At 43.2% G+C, this 13,339-nt stretch overlaps 1 protein-coding gene and 1 pseudogene across 1 annotated transcript in view; one reads left to right on the plus strand and one right to left on the minus strand.

The window, feature by feature from the left end:
• Nucleotides 1-13,339, plus strand: part of INSC (INSC spindle orientation adaptor protein) — a 1,941,980-nt gene that overhangs the window by 214,186 nt on the left and 1,714,455 nt on the right. The window lies entirely within an intron of this gene.
• Nucleotides 1-13,339, minus strand: part of LOC138505044 (bax inhibitor 1-like) — a 156,857-nt pseudogene that overhangs the window by 74,512 nt on the left and 69,006 nt on the right.

Raw genomic sequence — 13,339 nt, forward strand, 5'->3', positions numbered from 1 at the left:
ATGCATGGAAATCCGGCCTGGGATTGCCACTTCACCCAAAGGAGCACACATCTAGCAGCAGTGGAAACATGTAACAGCATTCACTGAAACAATTCACATGTTTGTCATTGCTGAGAAATGCCTTTTAAACTCCACATATCTTCTGGCAAATGCTCCCAATGCAGCAAATGGACTTACCGCCACCCTACAAACGAACCTTCTCTTGTCATGCATCCACCCTTGGAACCTGATGCTGACATCGACTAGGAGTGCCCAATAATTCTCAAATTTCCCAAATTGCTCAAGAAAGTGGTTTTTCAACAACACCTGACCAGAGACTAATCCCAACAGACACACAGATTGACGCACTGAACGCAACTGACAGTACTCAAGTACTGTTAAAAAATGCCAGCCAAAACACTGGCTTGCCACACTCTGTATAGCGCTGCACTGCTCCTGAGCTAAGTCCTTACTTTAAACAATTAAATAAAGAAAAAGAAAGAACACACATATCCTTTGAACATTAAATGTCAGGCTTGCCAATTGAAAATGCCATGCCACAATTAGGAAACATGTCCAAACTGGCTACACCAACGTAGACCAGTCTAGCCACTTAATAATAACACTCGTCATGCTGTTTTTCCCTTGATGTCAGTAACTGGTTATAGCAAGAACACTCAAAAGGTGAAAAAAAAACATAAAATGCATAAAAACCTTGCTGCATCAGTGCTTCAACTGCCTTCACCATCATATAACGGACTACTTTGTTTTATATCTGGTGATTCCTCAAATAATGTAGGGTTCCTGTGTTAAAAGAATTTCTAATATGCTAACTAATTGGAAATGCTCACATACACCATGGGACTGTTACATTTTATTTGTTCAGTTATAGGTGCAGGTTTTGTCATTTTCAAGAGGTGCATGAGAATGTGTACATTGCAATGCTTGCAGCAAATCAGTCTATCACAGGTGGTGAATGCAATGCCAGTTTCAAGAGAGCAATACATGCTATGCCATTCAAGCATGGCATGCAGATGTTTATACTCCCCAACCCACAAAAAATATGCTATGCTTCTTTCAACAATGCCATGCCAGGGTCACCCCAGTAATCCACGGTACCACGAAGGATACATGCACAATGTTTTCCTACCTATGAGACACACATGCTACTGCTTGCACCGTTGATCACCCAATCCAGGAAAACACCCTTATGTCATATGCAGAGAAACGTGTTATAATCCATGAACAGCTAATTCATGTTTAGTACTCCTGGTATTATATCAACATCTAACAACAATGCAGCATTTCTCATGAAACGTCTTTACTTGTTTAAAAGAGAAAATGCATCATGTTCAAAAGACATTAATGCAAACGACCATAGCTCTTATTGCACCAATCAGCAGTCCAAAAGTGCATAAAGCATACCAAAACACAATAGATAGCAATAATAACCCAAAGTGCAAATGTTACCCCCCTACTGCTGAGTACAATTATACTATTTAATAAGCACTACCCTCAAAGTGTTGGAAGGTTCTGAAGACATTTGCTGCGAATTGTGCTTAACACCGCAGAAAACCATGGTTAACACATACAAGACACCAAGTACAATCTCGAAAATAGATACAAATCACAATATTTCTTATAAAAACCTTTTCTGTTAAAAAATGTATAGTTTTTACAAAGAACACACACCATTGAACATAGAAACAGAACAACGATCAAAGGCCCACTAAATCCTATTAAAGTTGCATGTTAAGCTCTGCAACATACATTTTCAAAAAACAGCCCCAAGTGAAAAAAGAAATGAACACTTATTCAACCTTTTGTGTTTTAAAAGTGCAAACGTTTTAATTCACAATAAGTTTGTAAATACAAATAGGGCCAGAGTATTTCTGATACCTATGTATTTATGTTGGCTATTTGGTAATAACCTGACCAGAGTGTTCATCTGCTTTCGGGGAGGGGAGCAATCAGTCAGTCCTGTCAACAGTTCAAATGCCCCTCAGAGCTGACTAACCCCTTCATTCTTCCTAACTTGATACATTTTGCACCATTAAACTAGGAAGTAAAACCCGTTATTTCAGAGTTTACAAGTTATATAAAAACTATAATAATTAAAGGCAGAAAGATATCCCAGAATAAATAGTTCACAGATACAGAGACATATTTTGGTTCAAAGCACGGTCAGTGAGTATTAAGAAACTGCTGATAGGTGGAGTGGCCGTGATACAAAACATAAAGGTTCAGATACACAATGCCATCATCAGTATGCCCATAATTGACATTGGAATTATTTGCAAAACATTCTTATGGCACAAAGAAGAGCAGCTTTCCTGTAGGAAACCGTGTCAAAGTGTATTCCGGACACACCAAACGTTTTTACGCCCACAAGTAGAGGGTAAGAGGGTGCCCAACCGCAATCATGCTTCGTTGGCGCATTACGTTAATGGAAGGCCCCACTTTCAATCAAATCTGTGGCGGAGAGGAGGGCAGAACACAACTAACGTTTCCGCCGCCTCCATTCCTCAACGCCACACAAATGCCCCAGCATTTGCGCTGGCATGCATTTGTATGCCGGGGCAAATGCTGCAGATCCCTGTGGAGCCTGCCGGCTTTATTTACCAGTATAAAGGAAGCAGACTCCATAGGGATTCATTGTAAATGCTGCCTACGATGTAGGCATGGTAGGCAGCATTTACTAATTTCCACGTTGGAGAGCAAATGTGCAGGGCAAAAAGCAGAATACACACGTGAACACCACGGTTAGCCCTGCACATTTGTACTCTGGTACACTATGGTGGTACTTTTCAAGTGTAAACATACATTATAGGAAATAATCCATTCAGTACTACTGAAGGCACACACCCAATGTAACACGTAATATTCAAAAGACCAAATAATGGGGACGCTCCCTATCAGGGGAATGAAGCTCTGAGATAAATTTCCAGTATAACAAACATTATATACGATTGTAACGCAAGCGAAGAACTCTGCTGCCCGAGAGCGCTCTGCTAAACAATACCCCGGCAGCACATTATAAGGACAAAACATGTAGTTTGTGACGAGGGGCTATAGGTACAAAATTGAAACACTTGTGTATAGGTGTGTTATAAACGCCATATAATATCACATCATATCATAGGTACACAAATCTGGATAATAATTGGAGAAACAGAATAATACCGTTGATTCTATACGAGATGGCCCTGTTGTATTGGCTGCTGCTTTGGTGTTGCTCCGGTGGCACGTGGGTCAGCTGGGCTCGTCTTCATGGTGAAGGTCAAGGCATAACAAGACACACATCTATCTAACTAAAGTAAACAACAGGAACTGATAATGCGAGAATATTGGTGTACATAAAATCTTGTTTCAATAGGGGTGCTTAGGTCAAAAGAGCTAATTTAGTGACATTCCAACCTTTACTCTCCGCAATGCTGTTGATGCTTACATGCTACGCAGCAAGGTGCCCACCCAAAGGTATGATCTATCATCTGTCGTACTCGTATCTGTGGGCAAGTGTTTGATTCTAGACAATATATTGCAGTGTGGAATTAGTACATTGATAGAGGTTCTGGTGTGGTTGGGGTGAGGCCGGGTCAGATTGGTATCCGCATGAAAGGAACTGAGAGGGCAGAGCTAGTGGGCTGTGGTCCGACTGGGCAGGGGTCGAGGGGGCACAGGCAGTTTAGTGTAGATGGATGGGCTCAGGCACAGAGGCCTGCTCTGATCTCACACTCCGCAGAATGGACACTGTAAGGATGTGATGTTAGACAGTTTGCAACAAATGAATCACCAGGCTTCTGTGGGAACAAGACTTCGGCAGAGCTGGTAGGGTAGGACGGGGTGGCAGTTCTCTGGCTGTGTGTACAGGTGCTGGGGATGGGAGAGCTGCTTTCCACAGGGGGATGATTTCTGGGCCTAGGAAAAGATGGCATCTACTGTGGTACCAAATGGAGTCTTAAAACAAGTCTATGGGTTGTGTTATACGCGCATATGTCTATGTTATATTGCATTGCAGGGCCCCCCTACAAAGTATATTAATTCGGAAATGGGGAAGGGGTGGAATTGGACCACCGTCTCCTCAACATTCCCCCTTTCATTAGACCTAAAGTAACAAATACCCTCTCCAGTGCGTCTGCATTCATCAGCCCTTTTTACTGCTTCATCCCAGGCAGTACCTTTTATGGGCATCCTTATTCTACATACATTTCTCAGACTCTCCCCACGTCTAGCATATTCCTCAGGGGTACAGGTCATATAAATGCAATCCCTATCCCCATCCCGATCTACCCACACCTCCCTATAATTTTCAAGGTGTAATGGTTTCTTAATTGTTGTGAGATACAAATTATCGACTTCATCTCCTGTGTTATACATTGCAACCATGTGGTATTTGGGCTTGTTGCTTTCACGAGTTTGCACCTGGGCCTCTTTGGTGTCTGGATGTTTCTTGTTAGCGATATTCTGTTTGAAGATTGTCACCATCATCATTGCAATGTTAAGTACTGCTTCTGTGCAACACCTCAACTCTAATTGGCACAAACAGAAAAACAGCAGGAAGAAGATGATAAGGAGTACCAGTATCTTGACAGCCATTCCAAGCCACAACGGTACACAGCTGAATGCCATGGTGAACCAGCTGTCATCTTCGATACCACCGTCTTTCTTCATCTTTAATCCTAGCTCATGTACTGTTGCTATCACATGTGACAATGTCCCGTTTTCAGTGTCAGAAGAAAAAACAAATGTACAGCAGGAACTTCCTATTTTCTTGCAAACACCACCTTCCATTGCAGTGAGAAGGTCCAGAACATACCTGTTCTGCATTGTCATTAGCCCGAGAGCTCGACGTTCTACTTTGATGACATTGAACCCTCCTTCAGTGTCGTTTGCCAGCTGGATGAGATCACACCTCATGATCTGGAGCCATTTGGCATTTGCTCTTGTCTGGAATCTGGACACAAGTGATGCAAACAATGTCTCTGCTGAGCTAAAGAGCTTGTATTGATCCAGTATTTGTGAAAGGAGGTCAGATGATTTGTGTAATATGTAATTTGAAGGTCTCTTTTTCTGATGTAAGTTACCAGGCTGATTTTCTTCTGAGAATATTTGGTATATTGGGGGTTATTCTTCTGTTGGTTGTGGTGCCTGTGGTTCATTTTGATGCACCGCTCCCCCTTTACATGCTCCTCAGAACAGCTGTGCCTTTTCAAAGATCAGGAATGGCAAGGGTCTTGTTGCAATGTCTGTTGGAGCCCATGTGTGGCTTTCCTTCTCTGTAGAAACACAGTTCAAAATTGTCATCTTGTTGGACCCTGATGGGTTTTTCGAAAGCTGTAACCCATGTTAGCTTGAATACATGATTTGCCCATGTTTGAGCACAGGTTTGAGCCATACAGTTTAATTGATGATCTGACCATCCTCGTAATACCTCTGCCTTGCACATGTATGTTGACTGCAGTCTTTTGTTGTCAGCAAAACTTGTACCTTCAATTGCCAGAACCGGTTCCTTCAGACAGTTTGGACCTTTGCATATTTTTTCATCCATCGGCTGGAGTTGTAATTTTACTGTGCTTGCCTGAAATGAACTCTTAATGTGACATAATGCCAGATGAAGGAGACATTGAACTTCAATTATGGGGACTTCTTGGGGTACTAAAACCCTTGGTGTACCAGAAGCACAGGGAATCGAGGAACGCACATAACAACTACCACTAGTTATTCTTTTATCAGTTGAACTCATGTCAGAGTACCAACTATTACAATGGCTGGGGTGGCGAAGATCAACAATAGTATCTAGTCCTAATCAATGATAGGCATCATATTGGTGTTTATTTGCCTCTCTTTTGCTCCTTCTGTAATGTAAAACAGATTGCTTTTCTATCGTGAAAACTTTACATATCTCATTAATACTACAAAGTGACCAATGGACATTTGCAGGTAGTTCACTATACATGGGAAATGTTTCCACATTTGCATCAGCATTACTCTCCATTGCTTCTTGTTGGTACATTTCTGTGGTAATATAGTAGGAAGGTCTTGTGTTCGACAGTGGGGTTTGGGGCACATACTCTTGTTCACTAGAGGATGAGGTGGTTTCAATAGTGGGTTGTGGGAAATCTAATGAAGTTGTAAACATAGTCTTGTTTGGCAGTATGGTATTTGTCTCTTGCCATTGGCTGGCATTGTCATTGTTAATGGACAATTCAGGTAACAGGCTCAACTTGGTAACAATTTTGTGCAGAGTTGTTAAATTGTGGGATGCCTTGTTACCATTTCTCCAAATTGACCCCTCATCACCCTTCTTTCCCCCTTCATTCCAAATTTCAAAATCATCACATCAAAATGAACAACATAGCAATGAAATTCAGTGCACACTGGAAGCTATGTGAAGGTATTCTACTATTTCTATTGCTACTGCTAACTGACTCATGATCTGCATTTGCTGTTTGTTCCATCATCATGGCACCTAAGAGATGAATAAAAAGCGGGATGGGGGTTAATATATACGCAGATGGGACAGGTCAGAAGTATAGTAAACTTGTGAGTGAGGTAAAGTCAGCGCTAAAGATGTGAGAGACAGATAGCAGGAAATGTTATGCTATTCAATTTATCACCTTATTTACATGTTACATGTTCCTTTCCTTTTGCGAGAGAGAGATGATAGGACAATGTGGAAGAAGGATAGTATTGAACGCGAGAAAACAACATTATATAAAAACGATTTCTTCAATAATTTTATGCAGTCTATTTTATGTTTTATTTACACCCAGTTATTTCTTCACTATTTATTTTAGGGTAGTGCAATGTTTCTTTGTTCTTCACTCATTGTTTCGGGAACTATACTGTGGTGTGCCTTTCTTATATCCGATAGATGAATCCAGAGCCATAGTCCCTTTACTTTTACCGCCAAGGGGGTACAATAGATCACTTTATATGGGCCATGGAACCTTGGAGAGTTTCATTCGCATACGAAACATCTTACGTACAGTAATTGGCCAGGCATCAGTTGTTGTTCTGATCTGTCTGCTGCAGCAGTGGTTGTGTCTGTTTCATTTCCTCTGGTGACTGGGTATGACAATTTGTCTTGCTATGCTTCTGACAGCTTGTGTTAATTGAGTAAGGTATTCTTTGAACTCCTCTCCTAATACTGTTGCTTTTCTGTGCATGTCTGACATTCTCCGCATTGGTGACAATGGCATTTGCATGAGTCGACCAGTTACTATCTCGTGGGGGGACAGATGGTGGTCCTTACTTGGTTGTGTACAGAGTTGGAACAGGACCAAAGGTAAGCAATAGACCCAAGTTTTCTCTAGTTATTGACACAGTTTAGATAATCTACTCTTAATTTAGCCATTGATCTTCTCAACCATTCCGTTGGCTTGCAGTTGGTAAATGGAGCACATTCTGTGTTTTATTCCCAATAGTAAAGTCACTTCTTTGAATAAATCGTTTACAAAGTACGTTCCATTGTTGGAACGTATCATGTTACATATTCCCCATCGGGGAAACATTTCCCTGACAAGGAATTTGGCCAGCCATTTTGCATCTGGGTGGGCACAGGGTCCTGCTTCTTCCCATTGTGAAATGGGACACACCACCACTATTAGATATCATGCTCTATTGCATCTCTCTCCTATGTCTGCATAATCAATGTGCAGTTCATGGAAGGGCCCTACAGGGTGAGGTAGTGTTCCTCGAAGTTCAAAAGGCATTATAACTTTTGCTTTGTTATTTTGTCTCCAGAGCAAATCTGTTGGGGACTGTGTGCAACCTTGTTTAGTCCATAATTCTTGTTCTGCAGGTGGTGATTTATTTTGTATCTCTATAATTTGGGCTATGGTTAATGCACTGTAACCTTCCACTTTGGGTGGTTCTTGTTTGTTTATTAGTATACACTCTGTGATGTTTGGTAGCTCTAGATAAGCTGCTTCTTAGGCAGCTATGTCTGCTACAGCGTTTTGTAATGATATTTCATCATTGTTATGAGTGTGCACTTGGCATTTTACCAGGGCTACTACAGAGGGTTCTGCAAGGGCTTCGATCGATTTTTTTAATAACTCAGCATGTGGTACCGGAGACCCATCAGCTCCCCTAAACCCCCTTCTTCTCCATCTCGATAAACCAGCATGTACCATGGTGGTTACATAAGCTGAGTTGGAATAAATTCTTACTGCACATTCTTTTGCTGCGTGGAGTGCTTCAATCAGTGCCACTAGCTCTGTGGCTTGGGCAGAGAAATGCATGGGTAATCATTCCTTCACTAATACTCATATTCACCATCTTCTAATCTCACCACTGCTGCCCCAACATGTTATTCCCCTATTTCTGGACAGATAGAGGTCAATCCATCTACAAAGTATACTTCTACTTCCTCTTATGCATTTTCCCTTGCTTTTGGAATGTCATCTCCTTCCCCCTCGTATGTGGCGCAGTCATGTTCCTGCAGATCTTGTACAGTGCATGGTTCAGTAATAAAGGTTGATGGATTTACAGTTTTGCAACGCACCACATGGACATTGGGGCTGGATATGATGATTTCATATGCTGACACTCTTTGGGTGGTTAGTGTGGATTTTGATCTCTCGAAAATGGCAAACAGGGGGTGCTCAATGTATAAGATGACAGATGAACCTATGAAAATTGTGGAGCTTTTTTCATTAGCAAAGGTGGTGGCTGCAAGAGCTTGTTCACATGCAAAATGGCCCTACATCACTGAATCAAGGGTACCACTGTAATATGCAAGTGGTTTGTGGCCCAGAGATGTCTTTTGTGTTAGCACTGCTGTCATTAGTGTTCCATTGGAGTGAGAAAACAAGTAGAACTGCCGATCATAGTCGGGTGTGGCTAAAACTGGTGTGGTGCTGATCAATTCTGTGAGATTTTCAAAAGCTGTTTGCATTTCTGTTGTCCACTCTATGTGTTTTTTCTCTTTTTGTGCTACTTTGAGTCCTTCTAAGAGTGGCTTGGTATAGGCCACATAATCAAATATCCAGGCTCTACAATAATTACAGATACAGATGAATTTTTGCATATTCCTCACAGTATGGGGTCTGGCTGTAGCACACACTCCGGCTGCCCTGTCAGGTATTATTCTTCGACCATCTTTGGAAACCAATTGGCCCAAATACAGGACCTCAGTCAGACAATACTGTAGCTTTTTCTTGTGTACCTTATACCCCTTGTGAGCGAGTAGCTGAAGCAAATCTATCGAGTTCCTTCGGTAGCTCTCTTCACTGTCACTGCAAACAAATAGGTCATCTACGTATTGAATGATGGTACTCGGGACTTGAACATTGACATGGTCTTCATATAAAATCTTGTTGAATGTGCTGCGACTCTTGCAGTACCCCTAGGGCAATCTGCAGTGTTCGTATCTCCTTCCACCTAGTGTGAAGATGGTTTGGTATTGTGAATCTGGGTGAACTGCTTTGAGATGCTGCACAAACTGGACGCAGGATTCAAGACAAGTGGGAACTGTTTTTGCACTATGTCGTTAAGTGGGACAAGGTCCTGGACCATACGCCACAACACCCCTGTTGTTTTCTTAATCGGGTACACCGCCGTATTACAAGGCGAATTAGATGGGGTGATTATGCCCTGTGGTAAGAGAGCTTGAATTGTTACTTTAATCCTCTCCTCTGCTTCTCGAGACAATGGGTATTACTTCACTCTGGGGAGTATTGCCCACACTTTCAGGGTCATTTCTACAGCAGTCACTTCTCTCAAAAGCCCTGCATCATGTGGGTAAGTGGTCCATAAGTGAGGGGGCACTTGCTGCATATCTGTGTCATAGTACGAACGTGGCGTACTGACGACTGCCATGAGGGGGCTTGGCACCTTTCTGTATCGTACCATTACTTCACACAGTATTCTTATTTCCAAACTGATTTCTCCATCCTGGTTGTCATCAGTGAATAGTTCCTCATCATTTAATTCCCTTAATGGTACATTGGGGTCAATGCATAACACTGTACGCCACTCACATCCTTGGGTGTCTGTTCCTATTGCCACTATTCTTCTTGCAGACAGGTGTACTCCTTCTAAGTCTATTATCCATATTGTGCCAGCAAATTCCTCAGGTGCCCCTAATACCTCTGATGGCACTCTCCTTTATTTTCTAGTAAGCTCAGGTACTGACTTAGCTAACACTCGAATCCCATAGATAAACATGTCAGGATTCACAGGCACTCTCCTTACTTTTATTTCATTTGCAATTGCGTTTATCAGAAGCATTGCTCTAATAGAACACATGCCTGGGGTGGAACAAACAATTCCTCAGTCAGTGAATGATAGAGTCATATTCAGCTTATGAGCAACTTTCGCCCTAACAGATTGACAGGTGAGCTTTCATAATATAGTAAGGGCGTCCAAATTGTTCTCCCCCCTATTTTGATATCCATCTTGTCTGTAAAATGAACCGTTTCTACAGCCCCAGAGAATCCTTGTGTTTCAAAATGTTTGTTTGACAACAGAAAATCAACTTCGCAAATGCATGATTTTTCCACCCCCGAATCGACCATAAATATGAACTGTTTGTTTCCTATCTCTGCCCCCAACAGTGGTTCCTGTTCTGGATTTAGGGTAGTTGATAGAACTGGACATGCAAGTGCTTCATTTGGGCTGTCCTAGTCGGGGTGGGTTTCTGTTCCTGGGCAAGAGAAAATATTGTCATTGAGTACACAGGCTCCTTGGTAGGGTGCCAGAACTCCATTTGGGTTGGTGGCAAAAGGGTTGTTATGCTGATGGGCCATTTGGTTAGGGCGGTTTGGCTGGGACTGCATGCCATGTGAGAGGTGTCGGAGGGTGTTATAACCTGGTATTGGTCTACTATTTGGCTGATCGTCTTGTTTATAACTTCCTTGGGGAAGGCCATGTGGACTACCCGGGTGTGAGTGCTCGCAATGTGATTCATTGTTGTATCCCTGGTTGTAATGATAATTGCCCCCTTGCTTGTTGCAGCATTCCCTCAAGAAATGGCCCCACCTCCCGCATGACCAACACTGTCTGGGCCCTCCCCCCATTGGTCCTTGCCCTCCATACCCCCCTCCTCTCTGTACTCGAAACCCACCTTGTCTTCTTGCCGGTTGGGGTCCCATGTATTGTTGTTCTCCTCCCCCTGCTCCTGCCCATTGTCTGCCCACATTGTAGCCATTCTAGCTTGTGTAGCCACAGAGATACCTCCCTCCTCCCCTGGTGGCTCTGAGGGCAGTGCTGCGGTTATTGAAGCGACCTTCACCAGTTTACTCTGTACTAGTTTCACTTCTTCAACTAATCTTCTCTGTTTGATTTCCTTTTCCTTTTCTTTGATCCTCCTGCAATGATGTATTATAATGCTCTGTATTTCATGCCAGCCCTTGGCTTCTATCCAAGTTATTTTATCAAGGGCCTTCTGGACTTTCTTCGGGAGGCCTTGTTTAATTATGAAGTAAATTGGGAGGTATTTTGATCCCACACCATGCCTGTTTCTGCCCTCCACATCTCCTTCACCCAAAGAATGCACTGCGCAGCCACTTTCTCATCCCCCATAGTGCACTGCATTGTAGGATGTAAATCAGTGGTGTCGGGGAAGATCCTTCAAAGGGCATCCCATACTTGCGTCCTGACATTGTTAAACAATGCTCCATCGTGTGTGTCATTCCAAATTGTTACCTCAGGGAAACCTGCCTTTGCCCAGACAGAGTCTGCTTGATCTCCTACGATGGATAATAAAATGATTTTGATATCTCCTATAGCAAAGGGCACAACAGCAGTATTCTTTTTGAAGGCATAAATCCATTTCCCTGTGCCCGCTGTAAGCGGGGGGAGGGATTTGATAAGGTTATTTTTGTCCATCTCCGCCCAGGTCACATAATGGGGTCTCTCTGCTCCCTTGTGTATCAAAGGCAATTGTAATTTTGATTTTGTCTTTCTGTCACACGCTGTACCCCTTTGGCGCTTATGGTCTCCTTGGAGACTCATCCGCCATTGAAATGTTCTCTTCTTTACTTCCCCTTTATAGCTCTGCCCCTCTTTCTCTGCGGTGCATTGCAACCCCTTTGCGTGCGCTCCGCTTCTGGGCTTAGACGCTGTTATTTCCTTGTTCGCTAGCTGCGCTTGCTCTCTATCTTTCCACTCTCTGCCATTTTCTTCCTATCTCTCTCTTTCCCTCTGCTTACCTCTTTTCTTCCCTTCTGCCGGTACAAACCTCTTTTCGTTCCGGTCCCGACTTATTCCGCCTTCCTTAGCCGGGTCCCGTCCCGGTCTTCTCTATCTTCCCAAACCTTACCTTCCTTTCGGAAACCTTCCTCTGTATCGGCAAACTGTTTGTGTGTCCGATTTCTCTTGTTTTCCTACTTCTGAACTGGCTTTCGGTTTTACTCCGTTTATACTTCTTGTCTTTAGTCCTTCTTTTCTGTATATACCCTTCGGGGATAACTCTACTTTCTTCTTCGTTTTGCTCTATTACCTACCTTCCCATTTACCCTCCTTCATCTACAGTTCTTACCCCTTTACCATCTGCTGGGCAACAGAGGTACCTTGCCATTCCACTGTGTTGCGAATAACCATCCTGGACCGTTGGACATTGGGGAGCTCAATCCATACCGAAGATCACTTAATACAGTTTTCTGCCATCCACATGCCGAAAGATACGAGAGGTTTTTTCTGCATACTGCTTTTTCCTCTCTTGGGCTCTCTCGGGAGAGGGTCCTTTGCTCGCCTTCACCAGAAAGGCTGCAGAGTGGCTTTTACTCGCGGGAGACCTTATCTCTATGAAAAGAAACACAAAGATTGAAAGAGGAAATGTAAAAGACCAGAGACTTCATTCAAGGACGCAGGTGAGGAGGAGTGGGACATTTCTCTAAGTGACGACCCTGGAACCAGTACTGCCATTAGCAGATTTTAAACTTTCCTGTACTCCCTTTAACTGCTTTCTCCTTTGCCAAGGCAATCCTCCCCATTCCATTTCTGAGCCTCCCTTCGCATGTCTTGCTCGTTCTAGGGTATGCCCATTGCACATGCTGTATCTCTCCCCTTATTCCTTCTTCGACCTCGTCAAAGTCACTCCAGTATTCCTAGTCCCTCACTGAAGCCACTGTGTCCTACCCTACACTGCCATCCCTCCCTTTCTACTTGCACTGCTTGTATGGGTGTATTATCTATTCGAAATAGGAAATCTCCTGCCTTCGATTCCCTTTCGGGGACGGGTGATGTTCCTCCCATGAGCTGGGGCCCTCCTTCTACTACTCGTGCGCCTTCAGACACCGCTCGCAATCGGGCAAATTCTGTTCGGGTGGCATTTCATGTTACTTCTAGATCCTGTGTGCTCACTCCTGTGTTAGCTGGAGTGGCTGTAGTAGACGGGTCATAGGGAGGGGTT

This window comes from Ambystoma mexicanum, chromosome 11 (genome assembly GCF_040938575.1).
Source record: "Ambystoma mexicanum isolate Mex_15411 chromosome 11, UKY_AmexF1_1, whole genome shotgun sequence".
Lineage (NCBI taxonomy): Eukaryota > Metazoa > Chordata > Amphibia > Caudata > Ambystomatidae > Ambystoma > Ambystoma mexicanum.